Source organism: Cyprinus carpio, chromosome B20 (assembly GCF_018340385.1).
Source record: "Cyprinus carpio isolate SPL01 chromosome B20, ASM1834038v1, whole genome shotgun sequence".
Lineage (NCBI taxonomy): Eukaryota > Metazoa > Chordata > Actinopteri > Cypriniformes > Cyprinidae > Cyprinus > Cyprinus carpio.
The window spans coordinates 15,675,994-15,692,055 of NC_056616.1; the positions used below are offsets into that span (position 1 = coordinate 15,675,994).

At 36.2% G+C, this 16,062-nt stretch overlaps 1 long non-coding RNA gene and 1 pseudogene across 1 annotated transcript; both read right to left on the minus strand.

Moving 5' to 3' along the window:
- Positions 1-12,220: 12,220 nt before the first annotated feature.
- On the minus strand, positions 12,221-13,274 carry LOC122141047. The gene is made up of 4 exons (XR_006157512.1): positions 13,116-13,274; positions 12,893-13,024; positions 12,612-12,709; positions 12,221-12,301 (listed from the first exon to the last, which is right to left on the minus strand). It is a non-coding gene; the product is annotated as an uncharacterized LOC122141047 (long non-coding RNA).
- A 105-nt stretch (positions 13,275-13,379) lies between these two features.
- Positions 13,380-15,859, minus strand: LOC122140952 (annotated as a pseudogene).
- Positions 15,860-16,062: the final 203 nt, after the last annotated feature.

Genomic DNA, 16,062 nt, shown 5'->3' on the forward strand with positions numbered 1-16,062 from the left:
GCCAATTTAGCAAATTTGTTGCTAGATTCAGCAACTTTTCAGACTACCCTAGCAACTTTCTTTTCAATAAGCAACAAGTTATTTTTAAAAAAGTTTTTGGCAACTTTTAGCAATTTTTGTAAAGTGACTCAAAAAAGGCACATATTTTCATCTAAATTACACAAAAAGAGGAAACCATTAAACAGCTAGCCAGCCAAGTAGCACATCAATCTGGACAGAGCCGGAGAAAGATGCCTAACAGTACAAACATCAAATGTGCATTAAGTTGCTAGATCCAATTGGTCAATAAAAAATGCACATTTATGATACAGCTTGTCATTAGCTTGGGTATATATAACTGTTGTTCAGTTATGTACACTGTAAGAAAAATTGTTCAGTTTTACTAGTTAATAAGAAAATACATGTGTAACTGTTCAATAATTCAATGTTGTACAAATCCGATCATAAAGATGTTACTTATGTTACATTTACAAATTAAAATATTTTATGTGTATAATATTTGTATGAACAAATAACATTTAAAAAAAATATTTTTTGCTGAGATTTGAGTGATCTCGTGTGTTCTATGTAAAAACGTGGCATGCGTTTTGTGTCATGGTTATGCAATGACATCACAACGTCAGTTAGCAACTTTCAGCAACAAATTGATCTGGTCTGACTTAATATCTGAAGATAGCTTCATCCTCCTCTTAGACTTCTATAAGGCCTTTGATACAATAGAACACCAATTTATTTTTTTCTATCTTTAGAGAAATTTGGTTTTGGGGACTTTTTCAGCAAAGCAATTAAAACCATATATGCTAATGGCAATAGCTCTATAAAACTGAAAAATGGAACTTCCCCTGGATTTAATCTGGAACGGGGCATTCGTCAGGGATGCCCGATTTCCCCATATTTGTTTCTACTTTGTACACAAATTCTCACAACTTATGTATGTAATAGTGCTTTACAAGGAATCTCTATTGCGAGTAGGGATATCTTCATCAGTCAGCTTACTGACAATGCCACAATCTTTTTAAAAAATGCAAGCCAGATACCTGTCACCATTTGAGTAATTAACCAGTTTTCAGAGGCCTCTGGTTCATGCCTAAATATTAATAAATGTGAGCTGCTGCCTTTAAAAGACTGTGATATACAAACTATTTGCAACATTCCGATCAAGAAAGAAGTAACGTACTTGGATATTATTATCTCTAAAGATCAGAAAATTAGATGTCCGTTTAAATTTTTCTCCAATCATTAAAAAAACTAGAACAAACTGAACCAGTGGTTGCAAAGGGACTTATCTCTAAAAAGGCAGAGTGTTGCTTACCAAGGCTGAAGGGATATCCCGGCTTACACACGCAGCTCTCTCTTTACATTTGGACAGTAAAATCTGTAGAGACATTTATACAATGCTTTTTGACTTCATCTGGAAAAATCGTATACACTATATATATAAAAAAGTGTTGTTATGAATAAAATATGAATCTGGTGGGCTAAATTTTTTGGACTTCAATACTCTAAATAATACCTTTAAGATTAATTGGGCTAAGCATTTTCTTAAAAACCCCGTCTCGATTTGGAATTTTATTCCCCATTATATATTCTCTCGTTTTGGTGGTCTGGGACTTTATTTTGAATTGTAACTACAATGTAGACAAACTCCCTGTAAAACTGTCCACTTTTCACAAGCAGGTCCTTTTAGCTTGGTCTCTTATTACAAGCATAATTTCTCACCTCACAGGTATCTAATTTGGAATACAGAGATATTTTATATAAGAACAAGTCTTTTTATTTTTGAGAGTGGGTACGCAATCAGATTTTGCTGGTGGACCAGATATTTAGTGTAGAGGGGTGAGTTTTCTCCTATAGAGAATTTTTATCAACATATAACATTCCAGTTACGCCGAAAGAATTCGCAATTGTATTGACCCCATTCTATCAGGCACAATCATGCTTTTTAAGTATACTGGCAGACTTCCACCTACTTCTGTCTCCCTCCCCGATGTGGCGTGAATCACCAGTTGGAAGAATCTGTTTTTCTCAACTTCCACATAATAATAAGAACATTCGTGCAATATTTCAGAAAGAGATTGTTTCTATTCCAAAATGTTACATTTTATTGGAACCGATTTGTAAATGACATTGATTGGAAAAAGGTTTGGATGATTTCCTCACAGATACTTGATAGTAAACAAAATGAAAGAAGTATCTTTCAAAATAATTCACAGATATTACCCTGCTAATCATACATGATTAAATTTAAAAGGGAAATCAATACAAACTGTTCTCTTTGTGAAGACCACCTAGAGACTCAAACAACAAAAAGGCTATTAAAACTATCAACATATGGTCCTCCTTCTCTTTGTAATGACCTGTAAGCTTCCCCTGGCAATTTTGTTTTATTTTCTGTTACCTCTTTGTTTTTGTATGCTTTGTATATTTTGGCTAATCACATGTGATTTGTGCCCTTTATTTGCAATAAAAAAAAAAAAAAAAAAAAAAAGCCAACAAATCGATCTGCCTTTAGGAACTTCCCCGGAAAATTAGTTGGCAACACTGGCCGGGAGTTTCTCGACACATGCTTCCGAAGCCTCGGCACAGAACGTACCATCTCTACGACACTCCTGCCTGCAACGCAGCAAGGTAACACAATCTTAGCACATCTGCTGCGGACTGTTCAGGAAAAGATTAAAATCTTCGAGTGTGGTCGAAAAACCAGGCCATCTGGTGGTTAGTAAAAAATATAGCAGCCAAAAAGCCTTGTGAAAGACGTTCTATCGGACGAAGCAGCCACCACAACATTCCATAAATCAACTAATGTTACGTGCACAAATAAAAGCCTAACAGTGTTTGTGTGTGTGTGTGTGGGTGCGTGTGTGTGTGTGGTTGTTTGTTGAATTTCCCCCTCTGATAAAATAATTTACCCTTAATGAGTCTGTCGTGACTCGTCAGATGCTCCAATGAAGGGCATTAAATACGAATATCAATATGATGTTATAGAACAATAATGTTAAAAACACTGGACATTTTTCATAAATGGGTTATAATTTATGTCGTTGTCACTATAACTGTTTCGGACACATTTAACACTGTTTTTACAGAAACAATTAACACGGTCCTTAATGGGAGCGTTTCACCCACTTTACCACATGAATTGCATATAGCAAAAAATAAATAAATATAAAATTATATATGTATAATATATATATATATATATATTATATATATATATAGATATATATATATATATATGCAATTAATAATTATTTATAGATAGTTATTATATATTATACACACACACACACACACACACAACACACCACACACACACCACACACACACACACACACATTTTCTGAAAAAAAAAAGGTATTCTTCATATTGGCTACTTGTATTATTTGGTATTTAAATTGTAATTGAATAAGTCCAAATGAAATTTGGATCTTTCTGACAGTGTCACAGGTTTTTGAGAGGTTTTATCAAATTTATTTTGCAGGTTTTGTCCTTCAGTTCGGGTCTCTGATGTTCACTATCTCAGTTTGAGAGCCTCACCTCAACATCAAACAGTCCCATCGGCCTCCTACATCCTCAAACTGGCCAACCGTGAGAAATTAGTCACATCAAATCTATCAGAATGTGGATGGGAACGTTTATAGGCGAATCACTTGCAGCTTTATAGGCTATATGTGAAAGTAGATTTAGTATATGGACTGTATACCTTAATGCACATTATCAGAACACTATACTAATAATGAAAGGGTTTTGTTTGTGGGTTTTCGATAAAATTAACGATCTTTCTTCAGCCGGGTGTGCTAAATGGGCTGAAGCCGACTAGTTCTGGTTCATCACCATCTAATTTAAAGGAAACTGGAAGCGCGTATTGGAAGCAAAAAAACAACTAAAGAAATGCCATTTAAAATAAACCAAGGTGTGCAATCTGGGGGATTTGTTTCGGGGTTGCAACAGCATATGAAAAAATGTATATAATTAGAAGTCATTTTTGTATATATTATTAATTCCTTCATTTAATGACATTTGTCTTCAATCCAGAATGAGAGAGCGGACTGTGGAAATGATGTACCTGGAAGAGACCTTCCCTTTCAGAAACTCCCAAGAGGATAAAGCTGCAGGTGGCTGGAGATACACTATGAAACAGGAGGAGCTCAGCATGTGCAGCCTTCTTCCACAGAAGCAAGAAACTCAGGCTGGCTCTGACCTGACCCGCTTCTGAAAGGTCAGCAAAAGTGCCGTGAGGCAGAAAAAATGGATAGTTTGCATCATATGGAATTAGTTTGGTGCTGTGTATGTTTTTTTTTTCAGCATGTATGTCTGTGTGTTTAACAGCTGGAGAGCGAGTTGACCCTTGCCAAGCGGCATGACTGGACCAGGAAGAGACAGAATGGGTACATGGAATGGATATCAGAGTCCATTTGCCAAGTTCAAGCTGGAAAGTTGAGCGCTCCCTATCAGAAATACTGCAACAGATGGGTTGGAGCTCTGTGTTCCAGGAAACAAAGGCGAATCTGACAGGCAATGAGCAGTCAGCGTGGGCTCTCATTTCAGCAGTTGATCCACAAGCTTTATTGAAGGAATGAGGAAGGAACAGAGGCGGCAGCAGGCCACTCTGCAGCCTTGTCTTCCTATGGCCCGCCAGTTCAGAAAGTTTCACAGCAGATCACCCTCCTGTTCTTCATCAGGCAACCACTAACAGCACATCCTCTTTCTTGGCAGATTCAGCGGCCCATCCTAAAATGTGGGGTTTTCTGTTTTAATGAAGAAGGCAATTGTGTTTTGTTTTAATATTAGCAGACAAAATTATTCAACACCATTTGTATTGTTTTTGTGTTAACAAATGGCATTATTCCAGGAGCATTTATTGAGGGGAATGTCATTTTAGAGTCATACATTTTGGTTTGAATAATGTAGATTTTATTTGTTTCTTAGCTCACGGGCAGCATTTATCTGAGTAAAAAAATTGTTATTTCGTTATGCAAAAGCTGAATTTCATACTCCAGTCTCAGTGTCACATGAACTTCCAGAAATCATTTCCTGCTGAATTTATTATAGTGCTTCACAATAGAGATCCATTTCAACAGCAGACTATGCAGAAATTTTTCAATTTCATTTAGAGATAATCTGTTATCAGAGGGACATGTTAGATTAATGTCCTCTGCAGAAATTGGACACTTCTCGGGATGTGATAACAAATCATGCATTATAAAAAAAAAAAAATTCAGTTGTGATGCATACTGTATATTGTGTATATTGCAGTATCATTGTCATTGACCTCGTTAATAAAAAATATTGAAAAAAAAACACAATGCATTTATTCAATGTGTATTCATCAAAAAAATAAAACATGTTAAAGAAATGATCAATGTTGGGGGAAAAGTTTTTTTAAAAAAGTATGAATTAAATATTGCTTACTCCATAAAAAAGTAACTATTTGTTATTAAAGAAAATGGTTTCATTTTTTTGCATTACTTTTTTCCCCTGGGGGGGGTTTTGTTATTTTTTTTTTAATAACAGAAAACAAGTTATTTTTTTGGGACTGTAAAGGGCATTTCCCCCCAAAAATAAAATTAATGAGGGTCTTAAAAACTTTAAAAGGCCCTATAGGGTTTCGGTTCCAAAATGTTGGAATTTCAATATGGCCCCAAGGTAAATTGTGAAAGTACATTTCTATTTTCATCTTTATGAATCAAATCTCAAACATTGTTTTACATTATAAACCAAATTTGTAACCTGGTTTTTTTAAATTTAATAATTTTTTTTTTTAATGTTTAAAATTGCTGTACTGTCCTACCCAAAAACTTTTAAGGTATCTCAAAATTGAATTTACCCGGGGGATTTTTAAACCCAGGTAAATGGGACCGGAAATTTCACACTGTCATACTTTTACTAGATTTAAAAATTTAAACCCCGGCATTCATAACTGATGGTCCCCCTGACACCCAAATCCGGGGTTACCTTTTTTTGCATTTCGCAGTGAGACTGTAAAACAAAACCATTTGATGTGAAATGGGTAGGAAAACAATTTGGACAGGGGCTGCACCAAATAAGGAAAAACCATACATTTTCATACATTTTAAAAACCCTTTAAACAACACTGACTACAATTTCCCCTTTAGAAACCCCCAACCAATAAACCTTTTTGCTAGGGAAACCCTACTGTCAGGGTTTTCCCCCGCACACAGAGAAAAGAAAACTTTGTTATTTTAAAACATTTTTTTAATGCCATACTGAAATTGATTGTTTGTAATTATAGCTAAAAGTCTTCAACAACCACTGTACATTCTGAATTTAATGACAGTAGATAAAGTTTTTATTAGACATGCCAATTTTTTTTTGTGACTGACTGAACCCCATAGTTTTTTGGAGTTTCAAAAAAAAGGCTTACACAGCCTTGTCCCCTATTTTAATATTACAGTTGAGATTGAAGATCCTGGATAAACAAAATTTTATTTTTTACTGATGTGGCAGTTCAAGTTCTTTGTGAAAAAACCGGGGGGTTTAAAACAGTATAAGAGCTAAATAGTAATGTCACATACAGACCCAAACTTCTAAACGGTAGTGTATGACAGTTGGGAAAATAATAATAAGTATTCCAAGGTATTCAACATTGCAACAGAAAAAATAGGATTTACTTTGGGGGTGAAAAATAGGAAAGTGATCCAAGGTGTATAGAGCGGGAAAGTAAATTTTTCATTTTTACCCAAAGGGGATTGAATAAAAAGCATTGACATAATCAACGAAATATTAAAAAAAAATCTCCCCAGTAAAATGTCACCCGACCAATCGAGAAAGACCCAAGAGTGTGTAATAATGTAACTCTGATAAGAGTATAAACTTTTGCTTAAAGAAAAAGTGTACCTGAAAAAATTTGGGATTTTGTTTTGTTTAGAAGACCTCTAGGACCTTTTTTTTCCCCCCCATTTTTTTTGTGTCCCGTGATCCAGATCACCTTTTTCCTGAGTTTTTATTTACAGTCCCCCCTTTGTTCTTTCAAATTTTTGAATTTCACTAAAAGACTTCTTACTTTTTCCCCTGTTTTCTTTGCAGAACCTGAGGAGAATAAAAAATGTTTACAATTAAAGATCCAAATTGCAGTGATTAACCTTGTTTTAGCTAAAAAAATGCAGAGTCGTTTTGTATAACTGGAAAGTTATGTTTTACTCAGAACTTACGAATGTGATGGATGTCCTTTTTTCTCTTCTGCAGCTCTTTTTTTTTGGCCTGCTTTGTTTGTTACATTTGTCGGGGTATCTGGAGTTTTCTTAAAAGGGCAAACAGTAGCAGTCTGTTTAATCTTATAAAACATTTTTTTGAAAATGGGTTTAAAGGGTCATCAAAGAAAGAATCGGGGTTGTCTTCAACCGGGTTTCATTGGGCCCCCTTTGGTGAGGGTCGTGCAGGCCTTTGTTACCCAGTAAGCAGTGCATGCAAACTTTTCTGGTCCGTTCGACAGTAAACCTCAAGGAGCTTGTCGTGTTGGGGCATATGGAAGATGCAGCTTTCACCATTGTTTTTCTTAGGGCAGGAACATTATAAGGGGGGTGTAATGTGTTTCACGAAGAGGCTCGACCTCCGACAAGATTTGACGCTTTATCTTTCTCCAGAACAGAACACAGCAATTTTCCCCAGGTCAGCAAGATTGAGCAGACTCTGTATCCTCATTTTTCCCCATTATTTCAGAAAAGCAGTATTCTGTTGATGGGGCTTTGAATTGAAGGGCCGTCTGCATTGTGGACATTATAGATCCCTTTCGACATTGGATTCCACCTATTAAAACGCTAAAAACAGTAATAGTCCCACGGAATTGCAGGGATCCTCAACAACAAATATTGAGCACGTATGGGCGGATCTCGAGCATAGCTCTGCCAAATTTCCCCCAAAAATAACTAATTTTTTTAAAAAAACCCGGATGAAGTGAAGGTGGGTTTTTAGAGTGAACTGAGAGCAAGGGGAAACAAATACACAAAAACAAAGATAAATTGTAATAGTTTTTGAATGGGAAAAGTAAAAAATACAGTGCTTTGTATTTCCTCAAAAAAGGACCGTTGTGTTTTAAAAGGGCTAGATCTTTGAAATTGTGATCTTTAAGGGTTTTCAGATCAAATTGATGGAACACTAGCAAAGACTTCATGAAGAAAAAAGGAAGGATTTGTTTGCGCCACAAAGGGGGGGGAAAGTAGTTTTTTCAAAATGAAAATCTGCAGCCTCAAACAAACGTGGGTCAACACAAATAATTTTTCTGTATTTAAAAATAGCTTGTCATTTTCTTTAATTGAAAAACCCAAACCCCAGCTAGGAAAAATATACAAAACAAAAACCCAAAAAACCCGGGGGCCCAGAAATTGTAGACCAAAAGTATTTAAACATTGCTTAGCCACAATGGCAAATCAAGCAGTTTTTAATTCAATCAAAGACAAAAAAATTATAATTTTCGCAAAAGGAAATTTTTGGGGTAGGGGATTTTGACAGGGGGGATTTTCAATTTTTTAATATTTTAAAATTTTTAAAAGGATTATTTTTGATTTTTTATTAACGTGAGCTGAAAAAAATTTGGAGTAGTCCTTTCGAGAGCTAAAAAACAGTTGATAAAACAATAGAGGCTATTATGTAAAAACATTCTTCTACCGCAACACCCTTTTCTACAAAAAAATTACCAAAAACAATAATAACGATCAAACTGAAAGGTTGTTATTTCAATGAATTTTAAAAACCCCCAATTAGTGAAAATTTGAACTTCTTTCAAAAAAAAAAACTTCCTTATGTAAAGGAAGCAGTATGAAAACCCACAGGTTTTTAAAGTAAAAAATGTGTTTTCATTTTTCATTTTAAATGCACAAAAAAAACAGTCAAGTTTTTGGATCAAAATTCATTCACAAAAGCAAAAGGTACGAGAGTCCCCAAATCACATCCTACAAACTGAGGGATCCTGAAATTTTAGCTCTGTAAGAAAAACAGAAGGTAAGTTTTTATTGCATGTTCAAAAAACCAAAAAATTAAAACAGAAAAAAAAAAATTTTAAGCAACTGACCTGATTACCTAGTTTACCAACTCCATCTGGAAGAATCCTTTCCCCTTTGGTTGGAAAATCCACAAAACCCCTCCCCAGATTTTATATCTAGAAAGATGAGAGGGCAACCACTTAAAATATTTTCAACAGCAAACCCATGCAAAAAATTAATTACTTGTTCAATAAAAAATATTCAAAAACAGTGGGTACGGAAAGTATTTTAGACCCCCTTTAAATTTCCCTTGTTTTATTTTAAACCCTTTGCTAAAACATTTAAGGGTTTTTTTTTTTTTTTTTTTTTTTTTTAAAAGAATTTGCCCAAAAAAACCCAAGGGACATTTTTCAGAAAAAAAAGAAAAATGAAAAATATCACAGGTCAAGATTCAGACCCTTTCTGTGGGGCACTCTATTTTAACTAGGGCTGTTCTTTTTTTGATCATCCTTGAGATTTTCCCCACACCTTCATTTGGGTCAGGGTGTGTTTGATTTTAATGATTGGGCCCCTTTATTAGAAAGCCACACACCTTTATATAAGACCTTTCAGCTCACAGGCATGTCAAAAAAATAGAATCATGAGTCAAAAGCCACCCCGTCGGGGTTTATGGCAGAGGGCCCGACGGAAGCCTCTCCCAGGGGAAAAAACACAGAAAGGCCCCCATGGAGTTTTTCTAAAAAAACAGAGAAAAAAAATTTCTGGTCTGATGAGACCAAGATTGAAGTTTTTTTTTGGCCCCTTTAATTTTTAAGCATAAAATTTGGGGAAAACCACACTGCTCATCACCTGTCAATACAGTCCCCAAAGGAAACAGGTGGTGGCAGCATAGCTTTGGGGGGGTTTTTTAAGCTGCGGGACAGGACGATGGTTGCAATGAGGGGAAAAATGAATGCGGCCCAAAAAGGAACCGGACGAAAAAACCTTTTCCAGAGTGCTAGGACCCCAGACTGGGGCCGAAGGGTTCCCCTTTCCAACAAGACAAGACCCAAAAAACCAGCTAAATAAAAGGAGTGGCTTTAAACCAAATCCGTGACTGTTCTTTTTGGGCCCAGCCAGGCCCGACTTAAAAACCCCAAATGAGCTCCTGGAAGGCCTGAAAAAGACGGGCCACCCAATGTTTACTCCCAACCCCGACGAACTGGAAGGATCGCAAGGAGGAATGGCAAGTCCCCAAACCGAGTGAAAAAAAATTGTTGCATCTTTTCCCAAAAAAACCCCTGGCTGTATTAGTTTAAAAGGTGCTTTTCTACGAAATATGAGAAAGGGTCTGAAACTTAGGACCCTTGGGTATTTTAGTTTTTTTTTTTTTAAGAAATCTGCAAAAAAAGCAACGTTCGTTTTTTGTCAATAGGGGTGCTGGTGGACATTAATGATGAAAAAAAATGAACTTAAATGATTTAGCAAATGGCTGCAATATAACAAAGAGTGAAAAATTAAGGGGGTCTGAATACTTTCCGTACCCACTGTATAAAAGTTATTTTAAATTGTTAAAATATTTCACAATATTACTGTATTATTGTATTTTGGATCAAATAAATGCAGCTTGGTGAGCATAAGAGATAGATAGATAGATAGATAGATGAAAATACATTACATTACATTATATAATTACATTTATATAAAATTACAAAAAAAATCTTAATTATTCCAAACTTTTGGCTACCAGTGTATATGATAAATATACTGAAGTAGTTGATGTCTCCAAGTCTGTTCTTTGAGAAAAATAGATCTTGCCTCTTACAACACCAACACTCTTGTGTGTGACATGTCCACCCCAGTTATGTTTTGGAGTAATTATGAAGATTTCACTTCCCCCCCCTTTTTTTGCCGCTGACATCTGTCTCCAACCCTTAATGGCACGAAAGATTGTTTTGTTAACAAAAAATGAAAATCAGATTATACAGAAGAGCAGTTTTACTTACAAAGTGGCAAACATATAAAAAAAAATGCATGGAAATGTACCTAAATCGCACTGGTCACCAAGCCCATTTCTTAAACTAAACCGTCCATTTTTATGCTCAGGACAAATCCACAATCAAAGAACTCATCTTGAATTTTCTGCAAAAAGATAATTAAATAATTTATTTTTACAATTTTAAATTTTGTAAATATTCAATCCTTTTTCTTCTTGCGCATCATCGTTTTCATATTATTCTCCTGTTTAAAAGCCCAGTGCAATGAAGATAGCATGCCTAATATTAGTAATGAAGTTAACGTCAGGTCAGTGCTCTCAACGTTGAACAACACCAATGCTTTTTGTGGGTGACTGCTCCCCTTTGTGTGTTGGTGTCACAACCGATAGCTTTCACACGACTTGGTCGCCAATCTTAATAACGGAATCCAAGGCTTGAAGATCCTGAAATGCAAAGGAGACGTAACACGAACGTCTGCGAGGGGCTTTCTGCTGGATTACTTCTACTTAAATGTCATTGAAATACCGTAATAAGCCAACGCAATCATTATCGGTTACTAGCTCCATGTCAGAGAAAGAATTCCCTCCAATTTCCAATGTCAGGCAAATGCTAAAAATCTGGATGTCCAGCACATTTAATGTTTAAACAAAGAAACAGGTCATATTTCAAGGCCGGTAGTTGAGTGCAGGGATTGCTTGTGATAATAGGACTATTTATTTTGAGGAAAAATCTAATCGCCTTTTTTACCAACAACCCACGCTCTTATGTGTGACATCAGCACCCCAGTTAGGTTTGTAGGTAATGGTGGTATTATGGGAAAATTTCACTCGACTATTGTTACCAACCTTAATGTCAGCTGGACCATTTAATTATTGACAAGATGTGAAACAAGCAAAATATTACTGTAGGCACTTGCACATTAAAGTGCACAACACACAACATTTAAGCTGCAGCTAAGAAAACGGTCTGCAATTACTTTAAATAGTCATGTCTTAAAACAGGTACAGTAAAATTACCTGAACCAGCGCTGGCCACAGTCTCCATTTCTGAAACTATACCAGTCCAGTTTTTTTGCTCAGGGAAATCTACAGTCAAAGAGTCACCCTGAAATTTCTGCAATACGCAAAAAAAAAATAAAAATAAAAAATCATGATTATAAAGTATCCTGCTTTTCTCCCTCTGTAATAACAGGCAATCTGTGAGACAATAAACTCATTTCTTTCATACATCCATCAAAGAAGGTTAATAAACCCAGTGCTCCTACTTTGAACAACACCAATGCTTTTGTGAGTGACTGCTCTCCCCATTTGTGGGTTGGAGTAACAACAGATGGTTTCACACGAACTTTGTCTCCAATCTTAATATTGGAGTCCAGACTTGAAGGTCCTGAAATATCACATGGAGGTCCAAGTATGAGTGTTTTGATGGAAGTGTTTTAAAACACTTCATGGCCTCATTCAACAGACGCGATAACTATTTTGTTAAAAGTAGGCTCTCTGAGATATGTACCAATTGGAGTCATATTCACTCTTAAAAATAAAAGTTGGCATTGATGGTTCCATGAAGAACCTTTAATAATTTATCCTGACAACCATAAAATATTACAAAACTGCTCAGATGCAAAGTTTAATATTCTAACAGTTAGATGTTCTAGATATTTTTAGCATGTTTTTGTTCGATGAATACGGTAGATTACCTGAACCAGCACCGGTCACATGCTCCATTTCTGAAACTATACACCAGTCCAGTTTCTTTGTTCGGGGAAATCTACAGTCAACCACTCACCCTGAATTTCTGCAGAAGTAGAACCAAAAACTTTAATATAAACTATCACATTTTCTCAGTCTGGTGGTACTATAAACATTAAGTGAGACTAGTTTTATATACTTTTTGTGTGTGTGTGTGTGTGTGTGTATAATTTCACTGCAATTGTCATGCCTAATATAAATACACATCGATATCTGTCAGTTCTCTCACTTTTAACAACACCAACACTCAATAAAGTGACCGATCCCCATTTGTGTATTGGAGTAACAACAGATGGCTTCACGCGGACTCTGTCTCCAACTACAAAGTCAAACGGAGGCCTCTTTGTGGACAAATCTGAAACTAAAAGTAAGAGATTACATTAAACCATTCCATCACTCACACATACAATTGGATGCAAGAAGTCATTAAATAGAAATCATTGTTACTTTACCTTTATTAATTGTTTTGCTTATTTCCTGCGAGCAAGTAGTCTCAAGTCTTCCAGTGAGATCACATATAAGTTTTCTTACGTCCTCAAAAGAGCAGTATGGCTGAAATGAGAAACTCGGCAACTCATCAGATCCAGATGAAGAGGACACAGTCTCATAATTCTGAGGGGGGGAATATTCAAGGGACTGAATGTATATAATGTCTTATAATTCTGGCTTCTAATATATAATCCTATTACTTATAGTGCTTGTACCTGAAGAATTGGATGTTGTCTTCTGTCTGTAGAAGATCATCTAGAACTCCTTCTCTCTCTTCAGCTCAGTGATTTCTCCCTCCAGCTTCTTTTGTAGCTTTGTCCCGTGATCCAGATCAGCCTTTTCTTGAGCTTTTATTTCTTCAATCACCTCATTGCTTTTTTTCTCAATAAGTTTGACTAATTCACTGAAGACTTTCTTACTGTTCTCCACTGCCTTCTTTGCAGAATCCTAAAGAGAACCAAAGCAAAACAAAAATGTTATATATTATGTTATATATTAACCTTGTGTCCGCTGTTCACTATCTGTGAAAGTTATTTGTTTTACATCAGAACTTACTGAATGGGATGTGATGTCCATTTTCATCTTCTGCAGCTCTTTTTCTTTTGCCTGAATTGTCTGCTTGACTTTTGTACAAGAGTGTGTGAGTTTTATCTAAGGGGCAAATCACAAGTCATGTCTGTCAATGGCATTTTTGTAACTACTTTATGTTATGAGTAGGGCTGTCTAAGTTAATGCGTTATGCAATATGATAAAGCAATAGAGTGACTTATGTGGTTAATTCAAAATCCTTAACATATTAAAATAATTAAATACAAATAAATTACTGAAGCACATAAAGTTACACATCATTACATCATATCACACTCCATATGAAACAGAGCCTGGTACTGAACGTCAAAACATCCCACCGCTTGTATGGCCAAATGATACGCAAACTTCTCGGTTGGATAAAGCAAACCAGCATCTCACAAATAAATTACTGCAGAATGAGGATTGTAATCAAGGTAAGGACAACTGCGATGACGTACTGGGTACTGTATAGTAAGCATGGACACAAGTCTGTTGTATTGATGCACAAAACAAACGATGTATATGTGCGCTCTGGACACACATGGTATTTATGCACAAACACATTTGAGTACATTGTTTCCACACACATTCAGGATAATGTTTTTAATTGGTCATGTCTATGTTTTGCTGTGTTTAGTCATTCTGAATGGATCCGTGTACTAGAAATATGCGGTCAGGTCAGTTCAGGTTTTTTTTTTTTTGGCATCTCCATGTGCAACTGGACAAAAATGTGAACAGTACTTTGCTGTTGCACAGTACACATGGCCTACTACACAGTGTGAATTTCTGTAATGTTCCCATGTGTACTTTGGTATGCATAAATTTATGAATTGGAGGCCTCCTTATATGACTTGGTAATTTGGTGTCCTTTTAAAGTCTTCAGGTGTCCTTTTTTTGTAAAGACACTTACATTTACTTTGAAAAAAGCTTACAGAAAATACATTTTTATGTGAATCACCCTTCAATCTAATGGCTTACTTTGCTGGATATAGCAAATGATGAAAAAAAACGAATATGCTAAACAATTGGCCTATACTTACTTTCTTGAAAAGAGTGCGATTAATAGAGACTTAACACTAAAAAAGGAGTGATTACATTTTTTTCAAACCAGGGGTCACCAAACTTGGTCCTGGAGGACCAGCTAAAGTCTGCAGGACACCGGCCCTCCAGGACCGAGTCTGGTGACCCCTGGTTTAAACTACTGACAGCCCTTACCAGTCATTAAAGAAAATAAAAAAACTATGGATATCTTCACCTGTTTCTCGTTGCGCTCCATTGTAGAGGGTACTGTGTCAGGGCACTTGTGGGTCATCCAGTAAGCAGTGCATGCAGACACATTTCTGGTCCGTTCGACAGTAAACCTCAAGGAGCTTGTCGTGTTTTGGGGCATACTGGAATGACTGCAGCTTTCACCAGCTTGTGTTTCTTCAGGGCAGGAACATTATAATGGGGCTGTACATGTGTTTCACAGTAAGAGGCTCGACACTCCAGACAAGACTTGACAGCTTTGATCATTTCTCCAGCACAGAAAGAAACACACGCAATCTCTCCAGGTCCAGCAAGACTTTGAGCAGACTCTGTACTCCTCAGTTTCTCCATTATTTCAGCAAGCACTGTACTTCTGTTGAGTGGAGGCTTTGAATTGAAGGCCTGTCTGCATTGTGGACATCTATAGATCCCTTTCTGATCATTTGTATTCCAGCACTCATTAATACAGCTCATGCAGTAACTATGTCCGCACGGAATTGTCACGGGATCCCTCAACAACTCCAAACATATTGAGCAGCTGTACTGGTCGTGATCTACGAGCATAGCCTCTGCCATTCCGCTGCCAACACTTGCTAAGACGCTTAAAAAATTTCTCCTGATCTTGTCGTTCCACAAAAGGGTGTTTATCAAAAGACCCGTTCTTGTTAGAAAAGCTATGCGTTGCGTGTGTCGTCTAAAAAGAGAGTGAAAGTGGAAGTAAATAATTGCTCTAACACGATTTTTCACCAAAGCAGGCTAATAATAATTCGACATATATAAACAACACAGAAATACAGTTTACGAATACCAGAACTGAAAGAAAAAAAAATGTATTTACCTGACGACAATTCGTTGCGTGCGTCATAATGAGGTAGCAGGAAACGTCTGCTGCGGAATATTGACCTTTGATATTTTTATGGCTTGAATTGTTTGTTGCAAAGAACATGCTCGTCGTATTTAAATTGTGTATCAAATATTGAGGAGCAGTTTTAAGTGCACACATAAAAATGAAGAAAGAAAAACCACCAAGTGCAGTTAAAAGCATAAAATAAAGATTCGGGACTGAGTAAACGCGAAGATCTTTCTGTCTTT